Raw genomic sequence first — 12,742 nt, 5'->3', positions numbered from 1 at the left:
AACCTTCACCTGAAGTACAATTAAAAAAAAAAAAAAAAGCAAAATAAATAAATAAAAAGAGAAGGAGACAGGCTGAAAATTAACGAGTGAAAGTGTCAGACACCAAAAAATTAACCCAAATTAAAAGAAAGAAGTTATAAAAAGAAGTATGCATCAATGAAATAAAAAACAAAAACAATGAAATAGAAAGCAAATATATATATATAGAAGATCAATAAATCCAAAATTTTTTTTTTTAATTTTTATCTAATAAAATAGACAAATCTCTATAAAGACAGACCAAGAAACAGTTATGTTTCTGGCAAATACCTGGAACAATTCTCTCACAACAACTAATAATTCTGGATTGAAATTTTAACCTGTTCAAATGAATCCAGGAGCTGGCAAAAATGTAAGGAATACTCAAGCCAAAAACAGTAAAGACAAAATCCCAGGAGGCAACTGGAACACTGGAAACTGCTTTTGCTCTGAGGTTATTTGCCAAACTGGATGAATTTAAGCATTCATTTGTTTAGTCCCGTGGGTTTTGGACATGGTCCAGGGCCTGCTCAAGTGGGGAGCCTAATAGAAGACTACCCTATAAAGCTTTACCCCAATGAACCAAACTTTCTTATAAATATGAGGTAGAAATAAACCCTCCCAGACAGCAAGAAAATTGCCTGTCTCAAACCTTGGTGTCAAATGGAGAGGTAAACAAACAAAAGAATAAAACAATCTCACCTTAGAATTTATAAATCTAAGATAGTCCTTACACAGGTTAGCAGCCTGAAATCACATGTCCTAAAGAAATGTAAATATTTTTCAGAACAAGATCTGAAAAAATTCAGGATAAGAATCTATCTTTAAGTAGTCCTGAACTGGAAGTGTCCCCAGGTGCCTGATAGAGGCAAATGCAAATCTTAATTCTCCTTCATTCCAGGCTGCAAAGAATTTTAATTACCACATAAAATTACCAGGAAAATGATCAAATTTTTAAAATAACTAAAAACTAACAAAAATTACTACTCCAAGAAAGAAGTCATCATGCATGTGAACTAGTATATATGACAGCAGAATCTGAAAAAAAAAAAAAAAACAACAACAAAACTTCAGATATTGGAATTATGAAAATGTAGAACATAAAATAAGTATGTGTTTATTATGTTTCAAGAAATAAAAGACAAGTTTGGAAATATGAGCAAAGAGCAGGAAGATTTAAAAAAGAAACATCTCTTAAAAATGAAAAGGATAATAATTGAAATTAAAACTCAATGGTTGGATTTAACAGTATGTTAGATACAGTTGGAGAGAGAATTTGTGAACTAGGTGATAGCTCCATTTTTTCCCTAGAATGTAGCCAAAAGAGACAAACAGATGGAAAATATGAAAGAGAGGTTAAGGACATGGATGAAAGGAGATGTAATAACCTAGTAACTCCTAATAGGAGTTCCAGAAGGAAGGGAAAAGAGTTGAGGAAAAGGCAATGTCTGAAGAGATAACATTTGAGAATTTGTCAAATCTCAGATCTAAGAATAGGATATAATTTTATTTATCCTACAAATATTTATAGTAAATAAGTATTTATCCTACAAATCCCAAGTAGGATGAATAAAAAGAAATTCTCACCTAAACACAGAACACCAAAGATAAAGAGACGATCTAAAAGGCATGAGAGGAAAAAGATAGATTACCTGCAAATGATTAACAGTTAGTCTGACAGGTGACTTCTTTACCATAAACTATATGACTCAGCTTCTAAGCCACTGTGCTGCCAAACTAGAGTTTTATCCTCACTGAAAACATATTTTTCACAAGTAAAGGAGAACAAAAGTACTTTTAGATGGGCCAGAAATGGAGAAAATTTATCACCAGAAGATCCTAAATAAAAAATTCTGAAGGATATACTTCTGACAGGAGAAACATGAATCCAGATGAAAGGTCTGGTATGCAACAACAGTAAATGTGGGTAAATCAAGCAAACAAAACGTAATTATTTAAAGCAAAATAATAAACTGGGGAGAGGGAGATAAAATGTAGTAAAAAAAGTAGCATAGAATTTGGGAAAGGACGATTGGAATTAAAGTGTTCTAAATCTTTGTATTGTTCGAGAGAATCACAAATATATTAATTAATTTTAACTGATAATTTAAGTAGCATGATTTCCACTATAAGAGTAGAAACATGATTAAAAGTCTTAGTAAACTAGGAATAGAAGGCAATTTCTTTAATCTGATCAAGAGTATCTACAAAAATTGTATAAGCATCACACTCAATGGTGTAATATTAAGAACTTTTCCTTTGAGCTCACAAAGCATACAATTCCTGCAGTTGCCATTTCCATTCAGCATTGTTCTGGAGATTCTAACCAGATAAAAAATTACCACCAGGTTTTTTGGCTGAAATTGAGAAGCTAATTCTTAAATTATTATAGAAATGCCAAGGACCTAGAATAGCCAAGACAGTCTTGATAAACAAAGAACAAAGTTGAGGGGATTGCACTATCAAATTTTTTAAGATTTATTATGAAACAACCATGATTAAGGTAGTGTGGAAGTGGTGCAGGATAGATATATAGACCAATGGAATAGGATACAGCCCAGAAACAGCCCCATGCACATATTGATTTACGATGATGGCAATGCAGAGCAGTGGGTTACAGGAAGTCTTTTTTTTTTATTATTATTATTGTACTTCAGGTGAAGCCTTACAGAACAAATAGTTTCTCATGAAACAGTAGTACACATATTGTTTTATGACATTGGTTAACAACCCCACGACATGTCAACCCTCTAACTTCTCAACCTTTTTTTTTTGGTGAAAATACACATAGCCAAAGATACACTGTTTCAAAAATTTCTACATGCACAGTTCAGTGACATTGACTATGCTCTTCCAATTGTGCTGCTATTCTCACTTAAGATGAAGGCTTACAGAACAAAATAGTTTCTCATTTAACAGTTACTACAAATGTTGCGCTATGACAATTGTTAACAATCTCACACACATCAACAATATCCTTACTTAACTTTGGGCTCCCTATCACCAGCTTCCTTGTCCCCTTCTGCCTTCTGGCCCTTGTCCTTGGACTACTGTACCTCATTAGTCCCATTTGGTTTTACGGGGCTGTCCACTCCCAGGCTGAACAGTGAACCTCGGAGATAACTTCACCACTGAGCTAAAACGGTGTCTGGGGGCCATACTCTCGGGGTTTCTCCAGTCTCCTTTAGGCCAGTAAATCTGGTTTTGTGTGTGTGTGTGTGTGTGAGTTAGAATTTTGTTCTACATCCTCTCCAGCTCTGTCCAGAACCCTCTGTTGTGATCCTGGTCAGAGCAGTCAGTGGTGGTAGCCGGGCACCATCTAGCTGTACTGGACTCAGTCTGGTGGAGGCCTTGGTAGCTGTGGTCCATTAGTCCTTTGGACTAATCTTTTCCTTGTATCCTGTTCTCTTCATTCTCCCTTGCTCCTGAAGGGGTGAGACCAGTGAAGTATCTTAGATTGCTGCTTACAAGCTTTTAAGACCCCAGACACTACTCACCAAGGTAGAATGTAGAACATTGTCTTTATAAACTGTGTTATGGCAACTGAGCTAGATGTTCCCCGAGACCATGGTCCCCACAGCCCTCCGCCCAGCAATTCAGTCCCTCAGGGAGTTTGATGTGTTTATGGGGCTTCCATGACCTTTCTACAGGAAGTCTTTTTAATAAATGATGCCGGGATATTAGATATACATATTGAAAAATGTGAAAATTGACCCCCATCTCAAACCATAACAAAAATAAATTCTAGGTGGATTGCAGATCTAAATGTGAAATACAAAATGATAAAGCTCAAGGAAGAGAAAGTGAGAGAATATCTTCATGACCATGGTATAGGGGAAGATTTAAACAGGAGTTTAAAAGCACTAGTCATAAAGAGAAAGACTGAAAAAGATGACTGGATTAAAATTAAGAACTTCTGTTCATCAATAGGATCGCAATGAGTCAGAATCGACTCAATGGCAATGTTTGTGTGTTTGTTAGTTTTGATTCATCAAAAGATTCCATTAAGAATGTGGAAAGCCTTATCACAAAGTAAAAGAAGACACTCAGAACACATATAATAAAGGGCTTTTATCTGCATTATATGAAGAACTCCTGAAAAACAATAAGAAAAACTCAGACAACCTAATAGAAAAATAGGCAACGGAGATCTGAATAGGCTGTTCAAGAGGATACACAAATGGCTAACAAATATACGAAGAGGTGCCAAATCTCATTAGTAATTGCATAATTTAATAATTGTATTTAGAAATAAAAATTTAAACCACAATGATATATCAGTAAACATATACCAGGATGGCTAAAATGAAAAAAGACAATCTAAGTGTTGACAGGAATGTGGAGTAATTGGAACTCTCATACATAGCTGATGGGAGTGTAAATTGATGCAACTGCTTTGATGAATGGTTTAGTATTATCTATTAAGCTTGCTGATAGACATGCTTATGACTCAGCAGTTCCACTCCAAAGAATATACCAAATAGAAATGCATGTACACGAACATTAAGAAACGCACAAGAATGTTCATGGAAGCATTATTCATAATAGCTCTAAATGCCCACAGCAGAAAAATGGATAAATTGTGTTCTATCCATATAATGGAATACTGTGCAGCAATGGAAATAATCAAACTATGATTATATACCACCACACAGAGAAATCTCACAAACTTAATGTTGAATGCAAGAAGCCCAACAAAAAAGAATACATATTGTATAATTCCATTTATAAATAAGATATTTGAATAATTCAATTAAGCTTGATAAAAATTGAATATATAAAAATACAATTCTTGAGAATTCCTGAAATCATAAATTGTTCTTAAAATACTTGCAACATTTTTTCATACTCTTTAGTCATTACTAGGAGGATCTAAAAATTGTTTAATAAATAAGAAATATAAAGTTTACTAGTATTTGCAAACAACTGTAGCCTATAGCAAATATCAATGAATAAGGAAGACAGAAGAAGGACTGATGTCTTTGAATTATGATGTTGGTGAGAATATTGAATATACCACGGACTTCCAGAAGAACAAACAAATCTGTCTTGGAAGAAGTACAGCCAGAATGCTTCTTAGAAGCAAGGATGGCAAGACTTTGTCTCAGGTAATTTGGACATGTTATGAGGAGGGACCAGTTCCTGGAGAAGGACATCATGCTTGGTAAAGTAGAGGGTCAGCAAAAAAGAGGAAGATCCTCAACGAGCTGAATTGACACAGTGGGTGTAACAATGGGCTGAAGCATAGCAACAATTGTGAGGATGGTGCAGGACTGGGCAGCATTTCATTCTGTTATACATGGGGTCACTAGGAGTAGGAATCTACTCAACAGCACCTAACAACAAGAAAGAAATGGAGAAGAGGAAGCTCCTGGAGTTCTTCTCTACCAAAATAGTTAAGTCTATAGAAGTACTGCATTTCTGGGGGGAACTGCAGAGATTAGTGTTTGCATTAACAGATGCAGCAGTGATGATTCCTATCACATGTCCATTTAACTTGTCACTCGAGGTGATGCAGAAGGGGGGCGAGTTTGGATGAATGACAGGGGATTATCATTAACTTAATCAGGTAGTGATGTCCATTGCAGTTGCTGTTCCAGAAATCAAATCAAGATAGTGCTTGGCACCTGATATACAGCTATTAACATGGCAGTTTGGGAGGGAGAGTCTAACCTGATAAATAAAACTATCAAAAGCAGTTTACTCCCACCTGGTAAAACAGCAGTATGAGTTTACCATCCCACGTTAGGAATATGTCAGCTCTTAGATCTGTGCCATGGTCGGGGCAGATTACCCAATAAGCAAGCTCCTAAGTATAGACTTACTTGTGCTTACTTCTAATCTGTAGTGAACAATTTCACATTTTTTCACCACATCAAAGATTCTGCTTATAGGTATGGCTGGCATCTCTCCCTCTCCCAACCCCACAGCACCTTCCTACAGAATCAAAACCTCTTTTCAAATTTACAATCCCTGACAGGCACAGATTACCCAGTAGGCAAGGTAAGCCCAATGTAGTGAAAAACATGTGAAACTGTTCATTACAGATTAGTAAATATGCATAAGTAAGCCTGTGCTTACCTTGCTTATTGAGTAATCTGCCCTGGCCGTGATTTAGTCTTTAGAGGCTTTGACTGTGGCAGATTATATTTTCCAAAGATATCCACACCAACATATATCCCATACCACATGCATACTTATCTTAGAATATGACATTGACATTCTTCCATTGAAAGGTGAGGTCTATTTTCTCTCCCCTTAAGCATGGTAGACCTTTATAACTGCCTAGACCAATAAAAGAAGGCAGCAGAAATGACACTGCATGACTTCTGAGGCTAGGTTATAAAAAGAGAATATGGATCCTTCTTGCTGTCTCAGGACTTTCACCCTTGTTATGAAAAAGCCCAGGCCACATGAAGAAGTGATGTGTGATGTTCTGGTCAACAGCCCTAGCCAGGCCCACATTATAATGAATAAGCTTTCAGGTGATTCTACCTCTTTGCTTTTGAGTCAGTCATCATGGAGCAAAAACTAAGCTGCTTGCACTGTGCCCTGTATGAATTTCTGACTCATGGAAACTCTGAGACAATAAACGATTATTATAGTTTTAAGCAGGAAGTAATAGACAGTCTATGAATATAAGGAGTCCTACCACATCAATGGAGTGTTGAGACATGTTGGGATAACCCCTTTAAAGTGTGGAACAAGTTGCTGAAATTTTTAACCCCTCTGTTAAGAAAGACACCCACATGTTTGTCACTTTGTCGTGCTATGGTGGTGTGTATGTTGCTGTGTTGCTGGAAACTATGCCACTGATATTTCAAATACCAGCAGAATCACCCAGGGTGGACAGGTTTCAGCTGACCTTCCTGACTAAGACAGACTAGGAAGAAGGACCTGGCGGTCTTCTTCTGAAAAAATTAACCAGTGAAAACTTTATGAATAGCAGTGGAACATTGTCTGATATAGTGCCAGAAGATGAGCCCCTCAGGTTTAAAGGCACTCAAAAGACAACTGGGCAACAGTTGCCCCCTCAGAGTGGAGTCAACCTTAATGATCTAGTGGAGTTAAGCTTTCAGGACCTTCATTTGCTGACGTGGCACGACTCAAAATGAGAAGAAACAGCCACAAACATCGATTAATAATCGGAATGTGAAACGTATGAAGTATGAATCTAGGAAAATTGGAAGACATCAAAAATGAACTGGAATGCATAAACATTGATATCCTAGGCATTAGTGAGCTGAAATGGACTGGTATTGTCTATTTTGAATTGGACAGTCATACGGTCTACTATGCCAAGAATGACAAATTGAAGAGGAATGGTGTCATACACATCATCAAAAAGAACATTTCAAGGTCTATCCTGAAGTACAACGCTGTCAGTCATAGGATAATATCCATGTGGCTACAAGGCAAACCAGTTAATACTACTATTATTCAAATTTACACACCCACCGCTAAGGCCAAAGATGAAGAAATTGAAATTTTTTTACCAACTTTTGCAGTCTGAAATCGATCAAACATGCAATCAAGATGCATTGATAATTACTGGTGATTGGAATGAGAAAGTTAGAAACGAAGAAGGAACAGTAGTTGGAAAATATGGCCTTGGTGATAGAAACGACGCCAGAAATTGCATGATAGAATTTTGCAAGATCAATGACTTCTTCATTGCAAATACCTTTTTTCAACAACATAAACAATGACTATACACGTGGACCTCACCGGATGGTATACACAGGAATCAAATAGACTATATCTGTGGGAACAGACAACGGAAAAGATCAATATCATCAGTCAGAAGTAGGCCAGGGGCTGACTGCGGCACAGACAATCAATTGCTCATATGCAAGATTCAAGTTGAAGCTGAAGAAAATTAGTACAAGTCCACGACAGCCAAAGTACGACCTTGAGAATATCCCACCTGAATTTAGAGACCATCTCAAGAATAGATTTGAGGCATTGAACACTAATGACCAAAGACCAGACGAGTTGTGGAATGACGTCAAGGACATGATACACCAAGAAAGCAAGAGGTCGTTAAAAAGACAGGAAAAAAAGAAAGGGCCAAAATGGATGTCAGAAGAGACTCTGAAACTTGCTCTTGAATGTAGAGTAGCCAAAGTGAAATGAAGAAATGATAAAGTAAAAGAGTTGAACAGAAGATTTCAAAGGGCAGCTTGAGAAGACAAAGTAAAGTATTATAATGAAATGTGCAAAGACCTGGAGTTACAAAACCGAAAGGGAAGAACACGCTCGGCATTTCTCAAGATGAAAGAACTGAAGAAAAAAGTACAAGCCTCAAGTTGCAATAGTGAAGTATTCTACAGGGAAAATATTGAATGACACAGGAAGCATCAACAGAAGATGGAAAGAATACACAGAGTCACTGTACCAAAAAGAATTGCTCTATGTTTAGCCAGTTTGGGAGGTAGCATATGATCAAGAACCCATGGTATTGAAGGAAGAAGTCCAAGCTGCACTGAAGGCATTATTGAAAAACAGGCTCCAGGAATTGACGGAATACCAACTGAGATGTCTCAACAAACAGATGAAGTGCTGGAAGTGCTCAGTCGTCTATGCCAGGAAATTGGGAAGACAGCTACCTGGCCAACCGACTGGAAGACATTCATATTTGTGCCCATTCCAAAGAAAGATGATCCAACAGAATATGGAAATTATCAAACAATATCATTAATATCACACATAAGTAAAAGTTTGAAGATAATTTAAAAATGGTTGCAGCAGTACATTGACAGGGAACTGCCAGAAATTCAAGCCAGATTCAGAAGAGGACATGGAACCAGGGATATCACTGCTGATGTCAGATGATCTTGGCTAAAAGCCGAGAATACCAGAAAGATGTTTGTGTTTTATTAACTATGCAAAGGCATTCGACTGTGTGGATCCCAACAAATTATGGATAACATTTTGAAGAATGAGAATTCCAGAACACTTAATTGTGCTCATGTGGAATCTGTACATAGACCAAGAGGCAGTAGTTCAATCAGAACAAGGGGATACTGCATGGTTTAAAATCAAGAGAAGTGTGCATCAGGGTTGTATCCTTTCACTATACTTATTCAGTCTGTATGCTGAACATATGATCTGAGAAGCTGGACTGTATGAAGAAGAATGTGGCATCAGGTTTGGAGGAAGACTTAACAACCTGTGGTATGCTTGCTGAAAGTGAATAGGACTTGAAGTACTACTGATGAAGATCAAAGACTATAGCCTTCAATAGGGATTACACCTCAACATAAAAAAAAAAATCCTCACACTGGACCGATAAGCAACATCATGATAAATGGTGAAAATATTGAAGTTGTCAAGCATCCACAATTAATGGCCATGGAAGCAGCAGTCAAGAAATCAAACAGTGCGTTGCACTGGGCAAATCTGCTGCAAAAGACCTCTTTAAAGTCTTAAAAAGCAAAGATGTCACTTTAAGGACTAAGGTGCATCTGATCCAAGACATATGATGTTTTCAATCGCCTCATATGCATTTAAAAACTGGACAATGAATAAGGAACACCGAAGAAGAACTGACACGTTTGAATTATGGTGTTGAGGAAGAATATTGAATATATGGACTACCAGAATCACAAACAAATCTGTCTTGGAAGAAGTACAGCCAGAATGCTCCTTAGATGCAAGGATGGTGAGACGTCGTCTCACATAATTTGAACATGTTATCAGGAGGGACGAGTCCCTGGAGAAGGACATCATGCTTGGTTAAGTAGACCGTCAGCAAAAAAGAGGAAGACCCTCAACAAGATGGATTGATACAGTGGCTGCAACAATGAGCTCAAATATAACAATGATTATGAGGTTGGCTCAGGACCAGGCAGTGTTTTGTTCTGTTGTACGTAGGGTCGCTATGAGTCAGAACCGACCCGACAGCACCTAACAACAACATTTAGAAAGAAGAATAGTAGTAGGTGGGTTTCTTTTGATTTCTGAAGCACATATATCATATTTGGGTGTGCTGGTGTAATCAGTATTTTCAGTGTCCTGAAAAGCTGTGTATTTCAACTGGAGCTCAGAAAAAGAAGTCCCTTCTTTTTCAGGCTAGGCAGCTCTGTCCTCAGCCCTTATGATTCAGAAGATCAGTAGTATAGCAGGTACTATATGGAGACTCTTATAAGCCCCAATAGAATCACAAAGGAGGCAACTATGGTTTTCAAAGCTATGCCCTCTTTGACAAGTAACTATTTCCCCACTGGGCCCTGATGCGTATTGAACCCCCGATCATGAGACCCCAGGTGCCATGGGACCAGAGCTGCCCATCATGAACTGGCTGATGGTCTAGCTGAGCTGCATCCTTGGAGAACTCCCAATGTTAGTATCCTTAGATCTTTTCTCTTAGGCTGATTGAATTCACTGGAGATGTTTCTTCAAATCTGTTGCCCAAAGAGTATAGGTCTGGATAAGAGCATTGTGGGAGGATGGTTGAGAGTCTCAAGTTCAGTGCGTAAATTTTCATTTGTCCTCATCCCACCCTCTCCTCCATTTTCAGCATAGTACCCTGCCCTCAACTGTGTCTGGTGTCCCTCAGTTCAGAGACACCTCTGTTTTATCCTCTGCGGAGACTACTCCTCCAGGCTCCTTCAGAGGTAAAAGAAAAACAGTCACCTAACATAGAGTAGCATAGTAATGCTGAGAATCTGCTTCTTTGACAGATTTGCAACCAATATTCTATTTTTAGCCTTTCTTTCACTCTCCATTTACAGAGGTATCCCAGGCAACCAATTTCTGTGCCTTTTGAGATTCTGTAATGTGACCCTGCTGAGCTACAGCGAGCAACGGCTGCTAACCAAAAGGTTGGCAGTTTGAATCCACCAGCTGCTCCTTGGAAACCTTATGGGGCAGTTATACTCTGTCCTATAGGGTTGCTATGAATCAGAATTGACTTGACCGCAACGGGCTTAATGTAAACTACAGCTAAATTTCTTCTTGGCTTTCTCCACTACTGTCTTAGGATTCAGCCTTTTCAGGATTCATAAGTATGGCACCACTCATTCATCTGCTTTCTTGTTTCCAAAATTTTGTTGTTGTCTCCTATTCAGTTTGTCCCTGTGGATTTATGCCTTTGGTTTAAAACCCCTTTTTCTGCAGTTTTGATGGGATTTTGTGAGGAAGTGGAGCTAAATGCACAGGTTCAATCTGCTCCCTTTGGCTAGAATTTAAGACCACAAGACTGAAACTAGGAAGGAACAAAGTCCAGAGAATCAGATCCTTCCTTTCTGAAGGAGTAGAGTTTTCCCAGAGAAAGGAATTGTAGACTGAGAACCTCAAAGAAAAGGACACTTGTGAGATGAGGGTTGTGACTACAATCCTTGTGAAGTCCCATGTCATTGAGTACTTTCCCTTTAAGAGAGTCCAAGTTCTCTACTATTTTACATCTAAAACTTCCCTGACCTTTCCACAAAAATAAGCATGAAACTGTGCAATCTGGGGTATTAATTTTGTGGGGGCTTAAGGCAAGCAAGATGCGGATGAGTTTGTTCTGCCTCATTATCTCTCAGGATGGGAGAAGGGGTGTTAGCTTTGCGTTCACCCCTAGTGAAAAGACTCAAGACCCTCGAGGACTGTTCCAGAGAGGACATGAGAAGAGAGAAAAACCTTCTGTTTATCCTCATGTATTAGTGAAGGTTGTTCTTTGAACAGAAAGTAGGACTCTAGAAAAACTCTGGATTATTTAAGTGGAGTGACAAGATGATGTTGAAACTGATAGAATTCACTGGAAGCAGGGGCTCAGAGCCAGGGTTAACCATGACTCTGAAAGACAATTTTGATTGCTATGTATTTATCTTTTAAACATTTTTGAGGTATATCCTACATATAGAAAAGTATACAAATCATAAGTGTACAGCTTGATTAATTATCTATGTATTTTTTAAAAAAATTTTTTTGCGGTGAAATATATATGTCATTTCAACCATTTTTATGTGTACAATTCAGTGACATTAATTACATTCACCATGTTGTGCAACAATCACCACTATTCAGTTACAAATTTTTCTATCACCCTTAACAAAAACTCTGTACCCCTTAAGCAGCAACTCCCCCATATCCCCTGCCACCTGCCCCGGGTAACTACTAATAAACTTTGTTCTCTATGCATTTGCCTATTCTGGATATTTCATATGAGTAGGATCATAAAATATTTGTCCTTTTGTGTCTGAATTATTTCACTCAGCATAAAGTTTTAAAGGTTCATTCATGTTGTAGCATGTATTAGAATTTCATTTCTCTTTATGGCTGAATAACATTCCACTGTATGTATATACCACATTTTGTTTATCCATTCATCTGTTGATGGACACTTGGGTTGTTTTCACCTTTCAGCTAATGTGAATAATGGCACAATGAACATTGATGCACAAGTATATGTTTGAATCCCTGCTTTCAATTCTTTTGGGTATATTACCTAGGAGTGGAAAGTTGGGTCATGTTTAATTTTTTCAGGTATTGCCAAACTGTTATCACAGTCACTGCACCATTTTACAATCCCACCAGCAATGGTTTGGTTTTTGCAAATTCCCTAAACTTCTGTTTATCTGGAAATGCCCTAATTTCGCCATCATATTTCAGAGACAGTTTTGCTGGATTTACAATTCTTTTTTTTTTTTTAAATATTTTATTGTACTTCAGGTGAAGGCTTACAGAACAGATAGTTTCTCATGTAACAGTAACACACATGCTGTTTTATTACATT

Source organism: Trichechus manatus, unplaced genomic scaffold (assembly GCF_000243295.1).
Source record: "Trichechus manatus latirostris isolate Lorelei unplaced genomic scaffold, TriManLat1.0 scaffold00015, whole genome shotgun sequence".
In the NCBI taxonomy this organism is placed as follows: domain Eukaryota; kingdom Metazoa; phylum Chordata; class Mammalia; order Sirenia; family Trichechidae; genus Trichechus; species Trichechus manatus.
This window is presented reverse-complemented; position numbering follows the sequence as displayed.